The sequence below is a fragment of the Amblyomma maculatum genome, chromosome 8 (genome assembly GCF_055883805.1).
Source record: "Amblyomma maculatum isolate TAMU_Amacu chromosome 8, ASM5588380v1, whole genome shotgun sequence".
In the NCBI taxonomy this organism is placed as follows: domain Eukaryota; kingdom Metazoa; phylum Arthropoda; class Arachnida; order Ixodida; family Ixodidae; genus Amblyomma; species Amblyomma maculatum.
Genome location: NC_139351.1, coordinates 87,122,716 through 87,147,873, shown reverse-complemented (window position 1 = coordinate 87,147,873; position 25,158 = coordinate 87,122,716). Strand labels below are relative to the sequence as shown.

The 25,158-nt window shown below is 44.3% G+C and overlaps 1 protein-coding gene across 9 annotated transcripts in view; it reads left to right on the top strand.

Moving 5' to 3' along the window:
- The window catches only part of LOC146181709 (inaD-like protein), a 1,346,554-nt gene that overhangs the window by 900,448 nt on the left and 420,948 nt on the right, over nt 1–25,158 (top strand). For all 9 annotated transcript variants that reach the window (XM_084576720.1, XM_084576719.1, XM_084576716.1 and 6 more), the window contains one exon: nt 3,910–4,307. The gene's annotated coding sequence lies outside the window, so the exon portion shown is untranslated. The remainder of the gene's footprint in view (nt 1–3,909; nt 4,308–25,158) is intronic.

Here is a 25,158-nt window from a genome sequence, read left to right as displayed (position 1 = left end):
CCCCATCTACTCTAAGGGTAAACTAACCCCACATCCATCCCATCTAAACTCCCTGTTTGTATGGGCGTGACTTTTCCTATTCTGACAACGCCCGCACCTTCCTTTTTTTGTCAGCTAGGCATGGGATAAATGGAGGATATGTTCAAGCACAAGCAATCTTAATGACAGCTCTACCAAGCACTATTTATCCAATTTAAACTTTCTTAGTTTCTCATTGTCCAAGCAGTCGCTACAAGATTCCCACCACAACTGCTTTAATGTATAAACCGAGGTCGCTGTACTAGCCTTGAAAATAGCTATTAAGACTTTCTTTCAGTTTAGATATTCTTTTACGGCTTTAGTCGAGTTTCAGCATAATTCACTGGACACATAGACGTCACTGCTCCTACACTGGGAAGAAAACAATGTTCAAACACTGCAGTCGCTTCGCAAATCCTGTAGAATGCCATCTTACAAAGCACTCCGAAGAGGCAATCAACCTCTTCCTTATTTCTTAATTTTCCTTTTTAGCTACATGCTAAGTACACGGAGGGCAATGAGCCACTGGTCAAGATTTAGACATCTAGTTTTTATTTTGCTCTTACATTTAGTTTCTATATGAAGGTTTGGCCATATTAAGCTCGTCAAGAGAATCCAGCCGTCTAGTATCACCTGTAACTGCAGTAGAAATGGGCGGCAGTGAGCTCCTCGTATTTTTCTCATCTTTCTGCATTTCTGGCTCCTAAGCTTCTATCGCCAATCTAAATAGCCAAATGAAACAATTTAACGTGAAAGACAGAGTACATCAACACCCACTAAAATATAACGTTTTCTATGGATTCGCAAAAGCTTTATTACGTATTCTACACGATACCAGATACGCGGCTAATTTTCACGTGGTGACCAATGAATGGCAATACGTGAAGGTAAATGTTCGCTCGTAGTCCAAAGGAGTACTGTGTCTGTCTGTTTCCTTCTGTACAAAAGCTTTTGCGGTTATAACCATTGCATTTTGCACTAAGTAGCAGATAGCTCACGCAAATCGTAATCCGAAAAACCAAAAAGGCGTTATTGCTCCAACGCGGGAGCCCAAATTTCTAGATCGACCTCATCACAACAGCTTGTGCTAAACCGAATAAAATAACACTAATTCCGCGGGGTAAGTGCATTCAACTCATCAGTCTTAATACACTAAAGCACAGTCTTAATTCGCTAAAAAGAAAAGGTCCAAAGTAAAGTATGCGATAACTTAAAGTGCCGCTGCGTCATGTTTCAGAATTTCAGAATATCGGGTGAAGGTGGAACATTCAAATTTCTTTTTTGTTAACTAGAATTCGAATTTATGAAGTAATGGAGGAATAAAATTTAGGTTCTTTCTTAAAGTGCAAGAGAAGAGCGCAGAAGCTTAGTAATGGTGACACTGACTGTAAAGTTTGTAAAACTGACTGTAAAACTCTCTTTGCCCACACACTGTGGTGCACATCGGATGCCGCCAAACAGTACTTAGATATCTTTGTTTTCGGTAGCGCTGTTTTAATTGTTTATAAGCAAGCGTTCATGCGGTGGTGCACCGCTACCAACCATATCCTCATCATGAGTTCCCACCTGGAGCTGTTTGTTGCGGATAAGAATAAAAGATGTCACGGCTTTATACGCGTCTTACGTCACTTTTTCACACGCTGGCGGGAAAATATTTTTCAGATAAAATCTCCAAACTTTAAATATTCGACCCCTTAAGCTCATCGAACTCTCGAATTCTGAAACTAGAGCAGTTTGCTTTTACACTAAAGGCTAATGAAGTGCCACCTTAGTTAAGCATGTCGAAATCCTGCACTGCTGTTGCAACAGGCAAGCGCATATTCAGCAGAAAATTTGCGCAAACATTTATACCGCCTCTCAACAGAATCAACCTGATTACGACTTGGTCCCTAATGAGAGAATTGTGCTACTTCCTTTGTTTTTTGCAGGTCTGGACTCTGCCGGCTTTCAAAATACTGAACGCTTTTCTTTTTTCTTCTGAATACACAATATGAACCAATCTCTCCCAAGCATTTTGGTGGGCCTGTATGCTAGTCCGAACTAATGAAAGTTCGAACGTGATGCGTGAGCATTTTATCACACGACTGATGTGGGTTCACACAAAGAAAATATTGGCTTGAACAGCTCGGTCGAGGGTTGCAATGCCACTTTTTATTATGTTTTGCTCCTCAATTTTCAAGTAGTGCTTTTCTTCGTCCAGAAAAGATTATTTACAAAGGAAATGAACATCTCATCAGAAAACAAGTTAATTATTACGAAAAAGAAAGAATAGATGTTCAACTGTCTTTCAACCAAGTCAAGTGCGTAAGCTGTCAGCCGCTGCCGCAGTCGCTCCTGTCGCTTCGATCGTGCCTCGCGTCCGCGCTTGGCGATCTTCTCGGCAACGAACTAACGGCCGCGAGCCGTTCTACACGTTGGCCTTCTGTTTCAGCTACTCTCCTAGCATGCTTAGCCTCGCGCAACTTTTCTAGCGAAGTGAGCAAGGTGAGCCTCATTCGTAATGTAACCTGAAGCAGCCTCCGCGACAAATATAACGGTTGTCGGAGCTGCATGGCCCTTCTTTCTGGTGAGACGCACCGCCAACGGCAGGTCATTTGTCCTTTTAAGCTAGCGGCGAGCCAAGTGGCTCGGCACATGACCACAGCTGGCGAGGCGGGGCTTGGAGCTAGCGGCAAACCTTTTTGCCGCATTACCGCCGCCGTCGCTGCACCGCGTCATGAGGTATGACGTCACGACACACCCCTGGGCGCTCCTCCAGCTGAAGGTCAAATTATCATACCCGATGACATCGGCGAAACGGCGTAGTAATGATTTCGCCTTAAAACCTTTTCAGAATACGTGGACAGCTTCGCTATACAAACGCGGCCATTAAATTTCATTTTTACAATATTTGCATTTTTCAATTATTTAAAAAGTGAATGGTTTTAAGATTAGGCACTCTTTTTATAAAGTTCTTAAAAAAGTGCTTTGGCTGCCGTCACTTAGTAGCTTTAGGAATATCTCCAGGGGAAGGGGAAAGAGTCAATCAGTTTTATTGGAACTATACACTTGTCAAAAAATGGCGTAAATGTTATTTCCAGGGCTGACGTCTTTCATCGCTCGTTCTTAAACGTACGCTTCAGTCTGGCTGAAACTTTATTTTACACCTCACTCTCCATGTCCGTGAGGTGCAAGAACTGCCATGTAAATCACGAGTTTGCTTGAGTGCATTTCCTTCGTGTGATGGGGTCTTTTTTTTTCATTATACGTATTAAGTAGCGCATCTTTAGGAGACGGGATTTTCTATAATGAGAACTATGGTTGTGTGCGTGTGTGTATGTGTGCTTCTGTGGGTAAGTATGATATAACTAAAGGTAGTATAAATGTAAGGTTTCATTTCCGTTTGCATAGCGGAGCACATGCGGGTTCCTCAGTTACTAAAACGTCTCGGCAGAACAAGAGAACGGTTTGCCTTACGTCACACAGAAGTGTAGCTTCGGAAGGCGTATAAGTCCCGCATTATACAAGGTGCATGCGTGTATTTGTGGGCTTTTATACTTTTTAACAGGCGTGGCTATATCATTCGAAATAAAGCAGCTTAAAGCCTTTGCTTTAACAATAAATATCGAGAGGTCTATCTGGCAGTTGTGGTTTTAAAGCCGACACTTTTTAGCCCATTGATGACACTTGCTGCCATTGTCCTACAATATTCTTAACAATATCAACAATTTATTCTACAGGAACGAAAAGCGAGACAATTCCTAAACCAATGATTGTCGTGACAGCCTATATGTCAAGTTCTGAAAAATGATTATTCTACTTAGTACACAAGTGGTTTGGGGAATATATGACAGGAATGAACAGAGAAGGCAAGCCTATTTATTCAAATGTTTTATTTTTCTTCTCGTGCAGGTGTATTTGACGCGACACCAAGCACAGACCAGAACGGGGTCTGATCACGAAGCAGAGGATATCGCTTCGCCTGAAGCTGTCCCTCGCTTTTTCTGAACTGGCCGAAGAAACAACCAACTCTCACCGAAGATCTTCCCTCTACCCCAGTCATCGGGTGAGCAGTGTCAGTGCGACGAGTTCCCTCTGCTCTTCGAAGTGTTGCGTTTCGGGCGATGTGCCTCTTCAATAAGTGACGCGACTTATTCCGGTAACGTCGTCGGAACTAGTTGTATCAGTGACCGCAAGGGTGAGCGGAGCATTTTCGTCGGAGCAGAGATGTACTTCTTGTGAAGTGCCGAAAGGATTACCTCAAGCCTAAGCGGAAACTGGTGTCCGCATCGTCTTCCTTAGACACAAAGGTGAGTCCTTTAATTCTCTCTTTCTTTCTTTAAAAGTAGTCAGAAAAAAGAAACTCTCTTGACCGCTTACGTGAGCCTGAAATCTTCATCCCAAAATCGGTAATACAAAAAAGAAAACTGACTCACTTCTTTATTGGTCCCGAACGATAAAGCACTGATATTAATTACGATGTCCAATGCAAATAAAGGAAGTATTTCATGCTACGATCTTAAATTAGACGTTGAGAGAAAATGAACAGCCCAAAAGTAATCAAATTGCAAATAACTTTTTTTTTTCCTTTTGTAAGTCATGTACATTGTAGCGGCTACGTACTCTCAAATTCGCGAACGGGGCAAACAGTGATTCATGGAGAAAACTAAGGTATATTTCTTTTTATCAGCGAGATAGAGAAAGTAAATTTCGCCACCATTAGGTGCCTTGTTTGCCTGCTGGTCAAATGAAGTGTACGCTGATGTACGCCTCAATAGCGGTAAAAGCAGTGCAAAGGCGAAACTGGCCACTGTCAACGAAGTGCCATCTGCGGTAACGTAACACAAGCCGGATGGGTTTGCAAATAGGTTTAGTCAACGTGAGGTTAGGTTGTTTCGTGCGATAAAATGGGTGTCATTTCATCAATTGTTACTGACTTTGTGGTCTAGCTAACTGACTGTCTGTGCACGACGCCCATGACATCCACTCTCCTGCCATAACCACTTAAAGTGTGTCACATGATGTGAAAAGCCTTCAGGTTTGCGTGGACAGTCTTCGTAGAATACGTTTCTGAGAGAGTGAGGATGTGACATGCAATCCCGAAAAGGCCGGAGGTCCCCACGATGTGTTAGTATTAGTTTCTAAGAGAAACCACACATTCCCTCGCCGTAAAGGGGCAAGTAGCAGTTCTCAACCGGCGCGCTCGTTGGCTGCGTATACTGAACAGACCCGCCGTGTGCAGTGTAGTACTGATGGTAAGGGGCGCTTGGCAGGACAAGGGGAAGGGTGCTCAGGCAGTGCGTGCTCTTTGCCATTTTTGTGCGCCAGCGGGCTTGATTCTCGCTGAGGCAAGCTACTGGGCCTGTATATATATTTCATATGCCTTCTCCCACATCGTCACCCATCATGATCTTCTTTCTTCTCCCCTTCCCCAGTGCATAGTAGCAGGCCAGATTTGAATTATTCCAGCCAACCTCTCTGCCTTTCCTTTGAATAAATCTATCTATCTATCTATCTATCTATCTATCTATCTATCTATCTATCTATCTATCTATCTATCTATCTATCTATCTATCTATCTATCTATCTATCTATCTATCTATCTATCTATCTATCTATCTATCTATCTATCTATCTATCTATCTATCTATCTATCTATCTATCTATCTATCTATCTATCTATCTATCTATCTATCTATCTATCTATCTATCTATCTATCTATCTATCTATCTATCTATCTATCTATCTATCTATCTATCTATCTATCTATCTATCTATCTATCTATCTATCTATCTATCTATCTATCTATCTGTCTATCTATCTATCTATCTATCTATCTATCTATCTATCTATCTATCTATCTATCTATCTATCTATCTATCTATCTATCTATCTATCTATCTATCTATCTATCTATCTATCTGTCTGTCTGTCTGTCTGTCTGTCTGTCTGTCTGTCTGTCTGTCTGTCTGTCTGTCTGTCTGTCTGTCTGTCTGTCTGTCTGTCTGTCTGTCTGTCTGTCTGTCTGTCTGTCTGTCTGTCTGTCTGTCTGTCTGTCTGTCTGTCTGTCTGTCTGTCTGTCTGTCTGTCTGTCTGTCTGTCTGTCTGTCTGTCTGTCTGTCTGTCTGTCTGTCTGTCTGTCTGTCTGTCTGTCTGTCTGTCTGTCTGTCTGTCTGTCTGTCTGTCTGTCTGTCTGTCTGTCTGTCTGTCTGTCTGTCTGTCTGTCTGTCTGTCTGTCTGTCTGTCTGTCTGTCTGTCTGTCTGTCTGTCTGTCTGTCTGTCTGTCTGTCTGTCTGTCTGTCTGTCTGTCTGTCTGTCTGTCTGTCTGTCTGTCTGTCTGTCTGTCTGTCTGTCTGTCTGTCTGTCTGTCTGTCTGTCTGTCTGTCTGTCTGTCTGTCTGTCTGTCTGTCTGTCTGTCTGTCTGTCTGTCTGTCTGTCTGTCTGTCTGTCTGTCTGTCTGTCTGTCTGTCTGTCTGTCTGTCTGTCTGTCTGTCTGTCTGTCTGTCTGTCTGTCTGTCTGTCTGTCTGTCTGTCTGTCTGTCTGTCTGTCTGTCTGTCTGTCTGTCTGTCTGTCTGTCTGTCTGTCTGTCTGTCTGTCTGTCTGTCTGTCTGTCTGTCTGTCTGTCTGTCTGTCTGTCTGTCTGTCTGTCTGTCTGTCTGTCTGTCTGTCTGTCTGTCTGTCTGTCTGTCTGTCTGTCTGTCTGTCTGTCTGTCTGTCTGTCTGTCTGTCTGTCTGTCTGTCTGTCTGTCTGTCTGTCTGTCTGTCTGTCTGTCTGTCTGTCTGTCTGTCTGTCTGTCTGTCTGTCTGTCTGTCTGTCTGTCTGTCTGTCTGTCTGTCTGTCTGTCTGTCTGTCTGTCTGTCTGTCTGTCTGTCTGTCTGTCTGTCTGTCTGTCTGTCTGTCTGTCTGTCTGTCTGTCTGTCTGTCTGTCTGTCTGTCTGTCTGTCTGTCTGTCTGTCTGTCTGTCTGTCTGTCTGTCTGTCTGTCTGTCTGTCTGTCTGTCTGTCTGTCTGTCTGTCTGTCTGTCTGTCTGTCTGTCTGTCTGTCTGTCTGTCTGTCTGTCTGTCTGTCTGTCTGTCTGTCTGTCTGTCTGTCTGTCTGTCTGTCTGTCTGTCTGTCTGTCTGTCTGTCATCTATCATCTATCATCTATCATCTATCATCTATCATCTATCTAATCTGATGGTAAGGCGAAAATGCATGCGGTCCCTTACAACCAGCTATATTTGCGTAAACTGACACAGCTTACGATTTCGTTCTGAGTCCCTAGTCGCAGTTTTCCGCTTTCTCCTGTTACTGCCCTCCCATTTTACATCGCGAAACGCCTGCAAGTTTGCGGAGTGCAAACAGATTGAGGCGCCGCCTATGTGTTCTGAACGAACTTATAGTGGTAGCGGAATTATGCCCATGTCTTAGTAAACCTAAGCAGTTCTCTTTAGTGGCCACAGATAGAGCGGCGCTGAGCTAACCTCATATCTTTTCCCATTCCGTGGGCTGGTATTCGATGCATGACTTCCACGGATATCTCATTTGCGATTATGTGAAAGTCATTCGGGTAACCCGCTGAATCGCTCTTCACGAATGTGCACTGTTTTTTCTGATGTATTTTTTGGTTTCGCTTTCGAGCGGTGAACCTTTTCCCAGTTGCGCAGTTTTCAGCGAAGGAAATTTTCAAAACAAAATTTGTAACGTGTTACTCGCCACATAACAGGCAAGACGCGAACTTTGCTTCTTCGCTCAGTCCAGCCAAACAGCTTTCAAGTATGTTACGGCAGATGGTGTGAGGAGGCAACATGCTAGCCAAGTCCAGCGATCACCCTCACTGATGTCGAGATGCAGGGCAGGATGTAAGTAAAACAGAGGAGAAGCTCAAGCGTGGAATCTCCCTTCAGGACATCAATTAGCCGTGACAGCTGTAATCCGTAGCTAATTGGGAGGACGGCGGTGACCGGATAAAGTTAATCCAGTAAGACAGGCGGGAAAATAGTCTGCGGATATTGGCTGCGCAAAGGTTGATGGAGTAAAACAAGTTCGTAGTGAAACAAAGTTTCATTGAATGGCCATTAAAAAGGGTGAATAAACAACCCTGCGCCGGAAGTACTAAAACTTGAACATTTTTATATTCGTCTGCCTGTGTTTTCACTCATATCCTTTTTCGTTTGTTTTTGTTTTGTTTTTTGGTTTTTTCATTCATATCAGCCGCTTAGGTTCTATGAGGCTCTTTTAACATGTAATAATTTATTGGGCAAATGGGAAAAGTCCTTCTCTGCCCATGACTTTCAGATTTGTGTATGAGATTATGAGTGTTGCGATTTCCAATCAAAGATTGATAGTGTGCTCACTGGATACCTTCTGTTCTCGCATTCTTGTCGTCACTCAGCGTTGTTAAATGTCATTAAAACTATAATTAACAACGGGAATATAGAGGGCCTACCTACAACCTTATCCCTGGGCACCGTTCCAAGTATGGAATGAAGCAGTGGGGCAGAGGGGCGAGTAGAAAATTAGAGTAAATAATCAATAAGATTGAAGTATGACAATTTCAGAGCGTTAATCAGGAAGTGTCGAGTAATTGCGCAGGATACAGGCAGGATACGGAAAGAGTATGTTTAAGGAGGAAAGGATATAAAACAGAGAAACTGCAAGTGGCGAGGCTCATTTTATTTTCTCGTGTGATGCCGCTCATTAGTGGTATGTCGTAGGATGGTTGTTAATTATGTAGGGAACAAAATATTATATATTCAGATTTTATATGCCAAGCTAACAGGATATACAGGATACTCAGCATAAAAAAATGTCCCATTGATACGAATCATATAGGGGCATGCAAGACTTAAAGAAATATTTTAAGAGCTAAAGGAATGACGCATATGACTGCTAAACTACAAACCGTCGAAAAAGAAAGCCTTTCAACCATACACATTCAGCGGGTAGCATGGGACAGTCTCGCATCTCCAACTAATGGCGAGGTAGAAGGCCTTCTGACATCCCGCTGTCACGCGTTCCTGTTTTTCCCATTTAGTGGTTGGTGTCACTGCCGCTGGTGTTGTCGGGGCAGTGAAGCGAGAGGTGGTTACGTACGAAGCTAAGTGCTTCTCTCTCGCGTCTCATTTGTCTCTTTGCAGTTATGCCGCTGTGCTAATTACTGTAAGCTGAGGTCGCAAAAAAAGGACCTCGACCGCGCTACTAATGCGTCGAAGCCCTCTGCTAATTAGGGTCGACTTTGGGGCTCTGTCATCCTGCGATTCCTATGTAAATACACTCGGCACTGCGAAAGCCGCCGTCAAGGCGTAAAGCAAGGTCGTTCGGTCGTGCCACCGCTCTGAATAGTGCCAGACACAAGGACACCAAATATCGTCGTGAAGATCGGTGACTCGATCCCGGTGGGTGCCTGCAGCATTGCCAAGGCATCCTTGCATTTGAACCGCTATGTATTTCCATCGTATCTGCAATCTACTCTTAACGCGATTGAGTCCAGATGGAAGTCATCAGCTAGACTGCTGAACTCTGAACTTATGCTTTATTTCCCAAACTTCCTGCGTTAACTGTACAAGCTCGAAGTCATTTTCATCAGTCACTTAAAATGGAAGGTCTAATTCTTGCAATGAACATGGGCCTTCACTATACTTATGGTGGCAGATGTTTAGAAATGAAAGTAATTAGGAGTAATTAACAGCAATGTTTTGTTGATGACTCGTGAAAGAGTAATTTTCAACACTCTATTATGCCTCTCCTCCTATGTAAGGTCCTGTCCGGGGACTTTTGAGGTTCACGTAAACGAAGAAAAAGAAAGTGCGTCGAGGTTTGTAATCTGCCTTACAATCCTCACACCTGTCATACGCTGTCGATGAAAATAACTGGAAATGGTGGAGAGACAGCCAGTATGCAATATATCCGGGTGTTATAAAAAGAGTAAAATTAAGGTAAGCGTTATTATATTGAAGATAGGTGCTTTTACAGGTGTATAAAATGATAATGATTATTCCTCGTACGCACACACGGTGAGGCTATCAAATTCAAGTGACTGATATTTTGTTCCTGCTTGCCTTCTCTGCTTTTAATCTGTTTGCGAAGTTGTCGTGCATCGAACGCTTTTGTCGCAACACAGTAGAAAAGCTTATGGTGAATGTGAGGTTGTGGAATGCCTGATGAGCGTAGATGACACTGGTCCTGAGCTTCCACGGACCTCTCATCTTCAGGGGCGTGATGAATGCCTGTCAACGGGAACAACACGACTCCATCTTGCACATTTGAATCTGCAATTCCTCTCTTTAAGCTCTGACCTTCCCCGCTAGCATTGTAATCACTGCATTTGATGAACTATTAATATATTCATCATCATCATCATCATCATCAGGTACATCAAGGTGCAACACCAGTAAGCATTTCTGAAGCACTTTCCAGTCATGGAGCTGATGCACATTTGCACAGTAAGGCGACCGCTATATAAGAATGAATTTTTCGCATTTGGACGCTGTCAAGGCGAAAAATAACGAATAGGATATTGTCTACTCCAAACACATGTCCAGTCACCGCAGCGAAAGCAGGAGGCAGTAGCCAGAAAGATTAGCAGCTCGGAGGGCACGCAAAAAGCAGATGGATAACGTAGATCTCAATTTCTTGATTCCAGAGAGACGACTGATTTTTTTTCGGGTAACAGGAAACGGCTGCGTAATGTATCTGCTTAACCGAAAGCGCTGTATGCCTTACCAAACATCAGTCCCTAGGGGTGTTAGCTGTTTTAATCTTTAGGCATGCAGCGATAGCAAACACTTGGCACAGACGTGACATGAGTCTCTCGACACAGCGCTGATGCCGCTATACCGCTGTACAGGAGACTGAAGACTGTTGCTTTACGAGTAGCAGCCCCTCTCAAATGTGTTTGCATTCAGTTAGTTACGATTTAAAAGGTGACCCTACATTGCAGTGATTCATGATGTGCAGAAAGGCACGCGCATGTTTCGACGCACTCATTAAATGAAGAGAGCGGTACGCAGAAAAGCGCTATTAAAGCGGTATTTCTAGCCCGTTTCCTTCTTTCCAAAGTGTGTATCGAGATGAACTCCCGATTCCCAGCTTAGCACGAGGTAGATTTCTTCCTGGGCCGTTGGCTCCCACTTGAGCATGGCTCTTATGTTAACGATGCACAAGGCGAAGGCCTGGTAACAGTGATTACATTCAGTCTCGCCGTTATAACGAGGTCTTTGTATTATGGCAGTAGGGGAACTGTAATAAAACACAATAAAATTAAGGGGGTCCCTTGTTTTCTGTAGTTAAGGGGATGACGGGATAGCCTAGACCAGTACCCGCCATATATAGCCAAGCTTTAACCACGCCGAATGAATGTGGCCGTGTGTTATAGGCTGTGTGGCTGCTCATAAAGAATTGCTGCGCCATTATGTTGTCAAACTTCAAACAATCCAGCCTACTGCTCTGAATACTCGAAATACGTTCACGGAAAAAAAAAAAAAGTAATTTTCTGTTTTCCAGCCGAAACCTTGATTGTAAGGCAAACGATTCGATATATTTTTGCCGTCTGTTCTATTTACTACTGCAAACTGATTTTTAATTGAATAATAGGTAGATTCTGAATACAAAGCGAAATGGTATGACAACCCCGAAGACGCTGTCCGATGATCGTCTGCGTAACAATTTCGATTCGAAAGAAGATAACTAGTGGCGCCACATTGAGGTTCGTTGTTGGTTGGCTCCCTGCTACAGTGCGATCTGTTACGCATTTTTCCACTTGCCTCTTTTCGGTGGCTCGACAACGGCTGCTGCGAGGCTAACCTTAAGGGTGCCATCGAGTATTGCCTGCGCCGAGAGATATTCGTGAGATGTAGTTGACAAGGCGTTTGCATTAAAATAGTGGTCAGTGAAGAAATTTTCGCCTAACGCAATTTTATTGTTGTTACAGGCAGAAAACGGAAAATGAAAGACGAGTAAAAATATATATATTTGCATCATTATTTTCACTGCGACAGAAAAAAAAAACATAGATAAAAAACGAAAAATGGTGTATAACATAAAATTTTGGTCAATTTACAAAAATTTCGATCAGTTCTAAACAGTAGAAACCGTAAAATCACAGAAAAGTTAAAGAACAGAAAACATAGCAGAACAGAAAATTTCTGGCAGGACAGCCGCCAGAAAATTTCTGTATTTTTCAACAAAACGTTTTTACAGTGTACATTTGTCGGCTCTAAGAAAGCGTATTTTCTATTTATTTTTTTCTGTATTGCCTGACTTTTGCAAGACAACACAAACACACACAAGACATTGATATAATAAGCCTGCCAGGGGCTGGCTTCGTTGTTCTAAAATTTCTTTAGATCCGTCAAAGGTTCTACCTTTGGCAACCACTCAGGATTATCATCGTCAAACTTCACAATCTCGATAAACCAATGGAGAGCCTTGTGGAAAAAAATTTGCGCAGGACGCGCATCAGGATCACAGTGATATCCTGCCATGTGTGAACGCCATATACTGTGGAGGCCCATTAGCATGATTGGATCATATGGAATCCCCTCCTCGTTTTTCGTGGGCAAGTACCGTATTCCGTAAGGATTAATAGGTAAATCTTTCTGTATGGTTCTTTGAAGTACGTCCCAAAAATAAACCCCTTCCCAACAGTGAAGAACTACATGATCTATCGTTTCTGGCTGTTTACAAATTAAGCAATCTGCACCCCAAAGCAATGTGCAAGAGAAAGGGTTATTTCTTCCGTGAGAAAGCGTTTTTTTGTAATGTTAAGACATGATGTTAGCAGTAAAGTAATACATAAGTGAACGTCAAGCTCGCGCAACGTTTCATTCCAAAACTTGCACTTGAAGAGTTTTTTTATTTTTCGAAAGATTTAAGACGAAATAACGAAGACATATTGGCACTCATCTAAAGTGTAACGACGATCAGTGCCCGATACAACCCGATGCTGATATTGCGAAACATAGATGATACTGTACCCAGGGCATCCAAATTTTGGACGAACGTGTATAGCGTCTGGGTTAGCTTAAGCGCTGTGTGTGCAGTATCGTAGCCGGCACGGGCAGGGCAGTGTAGTTTATAACAGGCAACAGACGACGCTCTGGTGTAACAAGTCCCTACGTGCAAGGCTGCCAGTAGCACTCGAATATTCATGGCGTGTTTCAGAACTTGATGCGATGACGCTAGCTCTGAACACTGCCCCACTTATGTCTAACTCCCTGCTAATGCTATTTTTTTATGACTACCCGTAATAATAAAAAGAAACGATTGCTTTTTATTTGAAGCTAAACAAACCGCCGGCTTGCGACAGTGCGAGAAACATTTTCATTCTATTTTCTTAGTGTATTTTCGTGATCGCATGTTCTGGTTTGCATCATTCGCCACGCTGCACCGTTTTGTACAACTATCAGGTCTTGCTTTGCGTGTACATTGCCATTAAGTTTGGACATTCCAGAGACAAGACCTTCTGGCGTTTTACACGAACCCCATATCCGGCAGGATTGATGTGATGGTTTGTTGGAGCAGGGTAATATGAATACCATCGCCGATAGATTAGCGAAACTCAATTATTTGACAACCCTTGACCTAAATATGCGGTTCATATCTGCTGCTATTGACGACCTGTAAGATGATAAAGATCACACAAATCCAGTGACCTTTAACCGTTCGATATTGTCTGTATACAGGGGATTCACTAACCCGCACGTGTCACAACACTGGCTTTGTAAGTGATGAATCTTTCTTGCAAGAGCACGGCCACGTCCCTCTGCGGCACAGCGCTCGCTAAGCATGACAAATTGGTCCTTACGCAGATAGGTAAACAGAGCATATTCCTTTTCTTCCTTCTTACGTTTGCACTTTTGGTTCTCTTGAGGTTCCCACCGTGGTCAAAAGAAGCCTTGCTGTGAGCGGTACACCATCTTCCCAACAATATAATATGGCTAGTTCCCATGAGCAATATGGCAGCTCAAAATATTTTAAGTGCATATTAGGTGAACTTCTCTCTGTTTTCTTCTTGTTCCCCGCCTTGCTTTATGCCACCATGTAGTTCTGTTCCTGTTTGAACTGTTCTGTTCTTACGTGTCACCGCATGATGAAATATGCTGCTAAAAGACTGTGGCTTTGTCCACCTGGTTGCCGTTCTCCATTAGCTGCGGAAGCTGCGTTGATCCGCAATATTTGCAGGCTGTTTGGGCTTCAGCAATCCAGAGGTAACAGGGCGGCTAAATAGCTTAACCATTGTGTACCACCACGTCAGATTTGACCTTTGACGGCAGATGCAGCATCATGTGTTGCTTCTTGTACTGACGACGTCCAACTCCATAGTGTCGACAAATTAATCGCTCCAAACGCAGGTCGGCGCATGTCTAAACCTAAGCCCAACCAAAGCAATACCAATCAAAACAAAGCTTTCGCTTCACCTAACTAGATGTGGCAGGATTAAACCTTAGTCATTTTTAATCGTGCATGTCTGCCCAGCAGTCACATCGCTAATCTATTTCTACCTCCGTTATACATTTTGCTTCGCCTGACTGGCCGCCAGTCATTTTCAAGGCGAAAGCGATACTTGTATCTTTAGAGCAAAAGTCGGTGGCTTGTGTTGTACGTGTCTTTACGTTTGGTACTAATGACAATCCATACGATTTTACGAAAAATACGATACGCCATCAAGAGCAGTAGGACGCACACAGCCTCATTTCCGCTGCATCACATCATCAAGACCTATCCTCTACCACGTCCACTGGCTCTTCAGACAATATTATACAAGTCATTCCCCCGCTGGGGTGGCGCAGTGGTTAGGGAGCTTGACTACTGTGCCTAAGGGCGCGGGGTCGAATCCCGGCCTCGGCGGCCGCTTTTCGATGTAGGCGAAAAGCTAGGCGCCCGTGTGCTGTGCGATGTCAGTGCACGTTAAAAAACCCCAGGTGGTCGAAATTTTCGGAGCCCTCCACTACGGCTTCTCTCATAGCCTGAGTTGCTTTGAGACGTTCAACCCCAAAACCAAAAACGAAGAGGCTTCCGTGTGCTGTGCGATGTCAGCGCACCTTAAAGATCCCCAGGTGATCGAAATTACTTTTTAGCCCTCCACTACGGCTCCTCTTTCTCTCTATCCACTTTCACTCCCACCTTCATCCCTTCCCTTACGGCGCGGTCAGGTGTCCAGAGAAACAAGTGTGTCAGATACTCCACCTTTCCCTTCTTTTGAACCAATTATTATTATATTAAACATGTCATTCGTCTAAACGTATACATGTTCGGGTAATGTTGGTTGGTTTGTGGGGTTTAACGTCCCAAAGCAACTCAGGCTATGAGAGACGCCGTAGTGGAGGACTCCGGAAATTTCGACCACCTGGGGTTCTTTAACGTGCACTGACATCGCACAGCACACGGGCGCCTAGCTTTTCGCCTCCACCGAAAGGCTGCCGCCGAGGCCGGGATTCGATCCCGCTTCCTTGGGCACAGTAGTCGAGCGTCGTAACCACTGCGCCACCCCGGAGGGGTTGTTCGGGTAATGTGGACCTTTATTTGGCAGTGGTTGTCCAGAAGTTTGCAGCAAAATTGGGATGCAAGCGTTCTCTGTTAAGGGTTCGACCGGTGCCACACGACGTTTAGTTGCATTGAGCATACATTTGCTAGTGAAAATGGGGGCTAATTCGTGGTAGGCATCCGAATCCACCACAAATATATCACCGCCTTTAGGCCTTCCTTTTGTTGTGTAGCGTTCCGGGTGGTGTATTGCGATTTTGCTATGCATTTAGCATTGATGTGCTAGCCAAGCAGGAGTCTAGCTTACAAGAAGAATTTAAACCGGTGATATATGTACTTCCAATTGTTTGCCCTCAAACCACGGTTTTGTAGATCACAGCTCCCAGACTCCACGGGAAGCAGGTTAGTGCGCAACAAATACGGACACACGTCGAATGCAATACAAGCAGCAAGATATTAAGTATCAGCTGAAAAACACCCTCCTTAAGAACACACGCGGGGCTTTAACGCTTTCGAATTCATACACGTAATTGCTTTTAAGCATCTGCGCCGACTTTTTTCCTTTGAGCTGCGGGAAACCCAAATATTTTCTATATGTAATGCCAGCAGAACTGGTTTTGAGAACGCATGGCAACGAATTCCAAGCTTTGCGGTAGTACTGCCACGCTTCGACTTCAGCAGAACATATTCGCATTTCTCACGAAGCGCTGATACCAAAAATTTCTATGGACATAGACAGCGATACCCGTTTTGGATGACCGAAAGAGCCGAGTCTGCAGTAGATAAATATTTCTAGATCCAAGAAGAATTTACGGAAATTCGAATTACGCCATAACCAGTAGAACAAAACTACAGAAACTTTTCAAAATACGACAAAAAATTCTGTAGTTCCGTGGTAAACGTCAGAATTATCGGTGGTTTTGTAGTACTTTTCTGTAGTCCTATAGTTTTTTATGTAGTATATTTCTGTTGTCTGTAGTTCTGTAGCACTTTCCTGGTGTAACCACAGAAATTTCTGATGTTACTACAGAACGTTCTGTTGTCACAACAGGTTTGCCGTCAAAAACCGCACAGACATTCTGTCGTAACAACAGAAAATTTTTTGTTGGCTACGCAGAACTCGATAGTAATGTCCTCTTCAATACTTCATTTGCTTTATGTAGAGCCGGAAAGCAAGAACATGGAAATGAACACTAGTAATCGACACCTTTTAACGTTTCCTTTAAGCGCCGACTGATATTCGTAGGCACTCTAGATATTACGATGAGGAATAGTCTTCACGCGCTTCGGTCCACTTGTTAGAGTAATTGGGGTACTTAAACAGCCGAGCTCTAATTTAGGGTGTGCATGCTTGCGCAATGCTCGAAGTTGTGAGGCGAACGTCCTCAGGCAAAAAAGCCTCCTCTCAGAAAACGAGATTAGTTCTTGGGAACATCCTTCCTTTCGACGGAAAAGCTCATTTCAGAAAATGAGATTGATACCTGGGAACAATGTTCTGCAGACACGAGACTGCGTCAGCACAAGAGTGGCCCCAGGCAAATGCGAAAGTACCGCATCCTGACAAGGAAAAAAATAGAGTTATCCCGGCTGGCATCTCAAGTAAAAACCACGAAGAAAGATTTTTTTTTTCTTTAATGCCGAAATCTCAAAACCGCTGGTTAGAACCTAATAACCTGAAATACGGAAATCGATCAAAGCGAGAGAAGTACCCATATTAGATCTTAAATATCGATCAAGCGTTCCATCCTAGGCAGCCACTGTGTACGCGTGCAAGATTTTTGTTGTTGTTTTTCTTCAGCAAAAGTAGCTGTGCTCTCTTTGAAATAAAGCCACTCTGGCCTGCCGTTCGAACCACAATAAAAATTCGCCATGAGAGACTACCACTGTAGATTGCTTGTGCGGTTTTGAACATTCGCCCGTGAAGTCTTCATTTTTCACGACTGTTTCTTCGTCTCGATGCACTGCTGCAAAGAACTTCACGGCATTCGGAACGAAACGTGCTTTCCAGAAGCAATTATTGACCGGAAATGTTATGAGCTTTCAGGGCCGAGGAAACAATTGTGTTGAGTGAAAAACGAAAAACATTAGCACAGATGGATGATAATATGCCCTTTTTTGCGTTAAGTTTCAAGTTGGTTACACTCTAAGATATACACACATCAGGCAACGAATTCACGTTTATGACGTCTTCTCTCCCGTTCCAATTCAGCCTGCCAGACAATAATGGCGTGCAACAAAATGTTATTTTACTTATTTTAGAGCGCAGCTCTTTGACGCCCGTTCCTGCGTTTCGCGGCGTCGCCGTTGTCCGTCGTAACCCGTCGTCGTTGTCCGTCGGCGTCGCAGCCACAACACCGCGCTGCTTTAGTTGGGAGCACTCCAGGTCTTCCTCGTGCGCATGCTTTCGCATCTTGAGCCCAGTTTGGCTTTTGTGGTTGCAGCGTTTCCCTGTGTTTGTTTCTTTTGACTTCATAGCATTGAAGGCGCCGTTCAGCGAAAAAACCGTCGTTGTCGGCGTCGGTGTTGTGAGGGATAAATCACAGGCATGACGCAGGCAGGTGGTAGATGAACTCTCCGCACACTGAGTGGAGATGTGGAGATAGGGTCGACTGGCTGCATTTAGGAGGAGTTGTCAACGCGCCCTCTACTCTCACATGAAAGGATGATAACAAATCAACCTTCCATTATCCTTGCATTCACGTTATCCCTATAGGCCATAGGCATGTAAACACGGGTTGGTTAAAGGGGGCCTTTATATGTCGGGTGGTAGCCTATGCTGTCGCGCCGTACCTTTAAAGGCGGAGGGCCTCTGCCATAACTTTTAAGGTTGACTACCGTGACCATATTTATTTACTGATTTACTGTAATCAACACTGCTCTGTAGCAGCATTGATAAAAAGTTTGTTTTAGGCGAATGCCTTTATTGCCTCATCGTTGTCGTCAGCAAAAGTGTGACGATTTTGCGGCGGTTCTGATTGGGCGAGACCGGATGACGTCATGGAGGCCTCGACCAATCACAGAGCATCACCACAGTATGCGCGAATGCGTGCCTTATATGACCACATGCCAATCAATGGTCAATTACTAATTAATGACTAAATAACTAATCAATTACTGATTACTAAATGCCAAACAATTTCGAAGCAATAAATATTCACTCATTACTATATAGTGACAAATTGTATAATAATGGAGTGAATGTTTGATTTATAACTAATTAACACGTAATTAATAATTACTTACCGTTTCCTACCAAATGAATTAACAACTACTAATCAGTGTCAGTTGCGTATTAATAAATTATGCCGCGCTCCCGGTAAAATAAACCACACAACAGTAAACGTAGAACAGCTGCTAAGATACAACGAGCGCGATCTCGTCACTGCCAAGCAGAATTAACTGAATAATGCACTCGCAGAATGCGAAAGAGTAGTCACTCGCTTTACTCGTAGCAGTATTCATCGCTACATGCGCAACAGTCGCGTAGCAGAATGCAGCACTCAGGCTAAAGCCTCTCATCTTAGTCGCCAAAGTGTCCTCGATTTTTTTTCGTAAAGAACATAGTAAAACTGACGATATCGTGGTAGTCTATTGCTATAACAATATATTGTTTTACCTGGTGTCGTTATATGTGAGATTTACAAGCAAAACCAGCAGGCCTGCTACCAGAAGTTATGCTTAGCGTATATGAGAGTGACAGGAAGCAAGCGGTGCTTTTTTTTTTTCCTGTGATGACTCCGTTTGTAAACTGTGAGAAATATTTCTTGCGATAAGTGCAACCGTTAATGACCGCACGGTGTGAATAGTCAAGAACACCAGTTCTACAAATATTTTAACCGCCGATAAACTATCTTGTCGCTGATTGACGCCAGAATTTCCACGACCTACAAAATATTTTTCGGTCGTTTGTTCGGATTCTCGCCTACATCAAGTTTACGTGAGTGTAACAAATCCAAGTAAGTAAATAGCTGCGTTTTGCGATAGTTTTATTCTCGGTCGCTTTGCAGTGGGAAAGTTTCCTTTTTCCTAGTGCTGGTAATTACAAATCAAGTTCCGGAGGTGGTTGGGGAGTCTTTTCACTTCGTCTTCCTAACATATAAACTCCATTTTAATCTAATGAAATCGTTTTATATGCCACTGCGAAAACTTTAAGCGATATCTCGAAGTATCTATAGCGACTATCAGCGCATTTTCTCTATACATTCCAGTATTTATTCCAATAAAGGCGAACGTTTCCAGAGGTCAATTGTTTACCGCAGATAGCTAATAACACCGCAAAAATTTCTACTGAAGACTTTTGCAATAACGAAAATAAATACATCACATCTTAAACTGTAATTTCCGAACACATGCCGCTGCCAATGAAGGCACACCCGCAGCGGTGGCATTTAATAGCGCAGTTCGACTTTTTACCTGAAGCATTTCTCTCAAAAAGGCAAGCGAAGATGTTGGACGCCCAGGAAGAATCATAAGGGTATTGCCACTGTGTACCTTGAGAAATTAGTGAAAGCTCAACAAGCCCAATCCCAAACACTTTTTAATAGTACCCGGCGTCGGCTGATAGCTCAACGTATGATGTCATCCGTGACGACCACTGCCACTGACGCCCTGTAGTTAAAGTGGTATGGCGGGCACTGCAATGGCAGGAGGATATATGCATTACTTCATGCTGTGGGCTGGTGCCTCCGTGTAATGTTTGGTTGCATAGGTTAAGGTTGAGAAGGCAGCTTGAGTACAGAGGTGGCAGGTAACTATGAGCGTATAAATATGTCAGTCATTTTTCCAGCCTAATGTAGCCTATTGAATGAAATATGAAAGCAGCATGCCGTTTTAAGCATGTAGATAAACGAAACGTTATGAGGGGAAAAATACTTAAACTAGGTCAATGAAGTTAGCCCTCTAAATATTATGGTGAAATTTATAATTGTTGGTTCACTTTTAAGAAGCAAAACATGAAAACTTTGGCTTGAGTTTTAATTCATATAAATTCCAGAGCGTCCTGCCAGATCTGGCTTCTGTGTCATCATCTCTCTTTAGGTAGATATTTTCAAGGTGAAAAAACAAAAACTTTTGACCATTGATTCTCTTCTGCTCCCTTTTAAATCTTTCGCAACGATTCAAACTGTTTTCTTTGGGGCGTTTAATTTTGCGCAACACACGACTCTTCCAATACCTTTGTTCCTCCACCGTCGCCCGAGGCGACGATAGTGCTGCGGCACCCTCTTCGTTTTCCAATATGACTTGCCGAATAACGAAGCTAAGAGCCTGTTTGATGTGTATATATTTGAATGGAGAAGGAGGGTGGTATTGAATGAAGCCAAAGCGTGATTGCGTCATTAAGTAGTTGTTCGCCATAACATGCAACCTGGGCCCTCCGGCCAGTTCGCAACAGGCCTGTCTCTGACGGCAGTCTTGCTTTACCGCACCTTTCTGGAGAAACATGATTGCTCAGTGCTTTATTCTTTTCGTGGTGCGTGCAGGAAATTTCCTGTCCAAACTCTGTCATTGTTTGCGACAGCTGGGTCGCGTTGGTTTTGCGGGGATTCGGAAGGTCACAATCGTCCAGTAATCTTGGTTAGTTGCTCCTAGGGCAGTGTGACGCTACTGAATTCTCGCTCATGAACAACTCGTTGCGAAAATATGACAAATTCATCACTGTGCCATTATTGGAGGACATGACATCATCTTCCAGTGGCTTCCAGGACACAGCGGTATAGCGGGCAATCTTCGGGCGGACGAAGTCGCACGAACAGCCCACCAAGACGGCGATTGTGTGTTGATTCCCTTTTCCAGGGCAGACGCAGCGGGCAGGCTTCGCCACTTTCGCGGGAACACACACTCTCCTTGTGGAATTCTGGCCAGTTTGCGAACTGCCGCTTAAAATCCCTGGACCCTGACCTGAAGCTCCGCCTTCCACTTGGCCTACCCCGACGCGAAGAAACTTTGCTGTGCCGCCTGTGGATTGGAGTAGCATTCAAAAACTCGCATTCTTTTATGATAGGCATGGCAAACAGCCCTACATGTACAAACTGTGGATGCGACGAGTCTATAGGCCACATTCTTTGTGAGTGCCGATATAGAGTGAGGAAAGGAAGTGTCTGTGCCGTTCGCTGGAGCATTTAAATGGACGTCCATTGAGTGAAACTAAGATTTTAGGTCCCTAGCCACGGCGATCGTCTGCGGCGAAGGCCTCCCAGGCACTGCTCCGCTTTATGAGAAGCACAGGCCTAATCGAAAGACTATGAGTTGGCTATGACATGACTGTAACGTGATGTGATGTGGCGTGTCTGTTATGTGACTGTATTAACTTCAACTATCCTTCTCTCACAACTTTTATATCCACTCATCCCCTTCCCCCAGTGCAGGGTAGCAAACCGGTTGCTTTTACTGGTTAACCTCCCTGCCTTTCCTCCTCATCTTCCTCCTCCTCCTGAATTCTCGCGCTTAGTTACAATGCCCGTATTGTACAGTCACGGTCAAAAGAAGAGCTCTTATTCACCCAACGCACAGTACAGTCCACAACGTTGAGCATTTATGTTTTAAATAATTTTACCAGCGGGATCTTATTCTAGCACAAGATCGTACCCGGTGCGCAGTTATTCTTATAGGTATATGTAATCAGACTTGACATCGTATTTCCAAGGCCATGAAATCTTTAGTTAGAGGCTGCAAATATTGACGCCTGGACCACATTATTCTCGGCATTCCAGATACTTGCAAAGCTGGTACGTTACTCTGCGAGAGTAAGCCCTCTGGTCGAAATAAATCCAAAAAATCCAGACTAGGTTACTTTTAGCGTTTAGAAACGACTCATGTTTGCAGACATACGGAGCAAAGCTGAGTAATTTGACACACCCACACACGCGCGCATACACCCACACACACACACACACACACACACACACACACACACACACACACACACACACACACACACACACACACACACACACACACACACACACACACACACACACACACACACACACACACACACACACACACACACACACACACACACACACACACACACACACACACACACACACACACACACACACACACACACACACACACACACACACACACACACACACACACACACACACACACGCACACACGCACACACACGCACACACACGCACACACACGCACACACACGCACACACACGCACACACACACGCACACACACGCACACACACACACATATATATATATATATATATATATATATATATATATATATATATATATATATATATATATATATATATTGTCACGCTACTGACGACGATGAAGGATTGTGATGGTGTGGCAGAAAAGGAGGAAGAAGCCGCATGATCTTCCGCATGATCTCAGCTCAGCGCCGATCTCAGCTCAACGGCGTACTCTTGTGAATATTCTCCTACCTTTTTCGCCTATGTTTGACTTTTCTCAAATAGATCGACCAACCTCTCGCCCTGCACATCGAACCCATCCTAGCATCGACACTGGTTCGGCTCGTCCTATTTGTAAAAAGCCATATCGCGTGTCCCCATCTGAGCGCAAAGTCATTCATGAGCAAGTGGAGCACATGCTACGGAAGAAGGTGATACAGGAGTCATCTAGCCCCTGGGCTGCCCCTGTTATTCTTGTACGCAAGAAAGACGGTTCGTGGTGATTCTGCGTCGATTATCGGCGTTTAAATTCTGTTACGAAAAAGGGCGTCTATCCTCTTCCTCGCATAGACGATGCCCTCGACTGCCTCTCTGGTGCGTCCTATTTTTCTTGTCTTGATCTCAGATCTGGCTACTGGCAAACTCTAATGGACCCTGCGGATAAGAAAAAAAAAACAGCCTTCGTAACTCCAGATGGCCTTGATGAGTTTAATGTTATGCCATTCGGGCTGTGTAATGCGCCAGCTACATTTGAATGCTTTATGGACACAGTTTTGCGCGGCTTAAAATGGGACAGTTGTCTTTGATATCTGGACGATGTCGTCATATTTGGGTAATCCTTCCAAGAACACAATGACCGTCTAGTACGTGTCTTGAATTGTCTCCACAACGCCGCCCTAATTCTGAAGTCGAAAAAGTGCCGCTTTGGAGAGCGCCAAGCGCTGGTGCTAGGGCACCTTGTCAATGGTGATGATGTAATGCCGGATCCCCAGAAAACCGCCGCTGTTGAGTCTTTTAAACCCCTCACAGAGAGTGAAGGAGTTGCGCAGTTTTCTAAGGTTGTGTTCGTATTTTAGACGCTTTATACATCGCTTTGCTGACGTTGCTTACCCATTGACGTGCCTTCTCCACAAAAACTCTACTTTTGACTGGACACCAGAATGCGACGCATCATTCCGTCAACTGAAATTTCTTTTAATATCGAAACCCATCCTACGTCACTGACAGAAGTACACGCGGACGCTAGTGGAATCGGTCTCGGTGCAGTCCTTATCCAACGGCACGATGAACAAGAGCATATTATCGCGTACGCAAGTCGTACCCTGAGCAAGCCGGAGCGAAACTACACAGTCACCGAACAGGAATGCCTGGCTGTAGTTTTCGCTGTGCAGCGTTTCCGTGCATATTTGTACGGACGTTCGTTTACTATCGTAGCTGACCATCATTCACTCTGTTGGCTGCGGAACCTTCGAGACCCATGTGGTCGCCTCGCACGCTGGGCCCTCCGGTTACAGGAGTATGACTTTGCCGTGGTGTACAAGAGCGGAAGGCGTCATGCAGACGCAGATTGTCTTTCTAGGATGCCAATGGCCATGACTGGACCTTAAAGCGACGATTTTGACAGTTATATATGTACCCTCGAGCCAGTGTTCCCCGCCACGAATGTTTTCAAAACGGAACAGCAAAATGATAGCAGTCTGCAGCCTCTTTTTTCCAAGCCAACTTAAAGCCGTTTTTGTGTGCATGATGGCCTCCTATGGAAAAAGAGTTATTCGCCTGTCGGCCAGCGATACCTACTCGTAGTTCCCAAGACGCTGTGCACGGACGTATTGCGTGTTATGCATGATGATCCAACATCTGGCCATTTGGGATCGGTTCGAACACTCCACCGTGCTCAAGAAATATTTTACTGGCCCAGAATGCGCTCTACGATTGAACAATACGTTGCCAGTTGCAAGCAATGTCAACGCCACAAACGTCCACCTGCAACTCCATCTCGCTTGCTGCGCCCTGTGAAGACCCCGACAGCTCCGTTTGATCAAGTAGGCATTGACCTCGTAGGTCCGTTTCCGAAGTCCGTGGATGGAAATCGCTGGATTGTAATCTGCGTGGACTATCTCACACGTTACATTGAAACCGCCGCTCTTCCATCTGCTACGGCGCATCAGGTGTCGCTTTTCTTGCTGCACTCAGTCGTCTTACGACACGGGCCGCCACAAATCGTAATCACTGATCGAGGCCGACAATTCACTGCTGATGTTGTTGAAGAGCTCATGCGTTTATGCGCCGTAACTTTCCGACACTCGACGCCATACCATTCCCAGACAAATGGCTTGACTGAGCGCGTCAACAGAACGCTCATCAACATGCTAGCCATGTGTGTGGACTCAGGGCATAAGAACTGGGACACCATACTACCCTTCATCACGTATGCGTTTAATACCGCCACGCATGAGACGACTGGGTACAGTCCATTTTTCCTGCTCTATGCCAGACCACCACGCTACTCCCTGGATACTATCCTGCCCTTCAC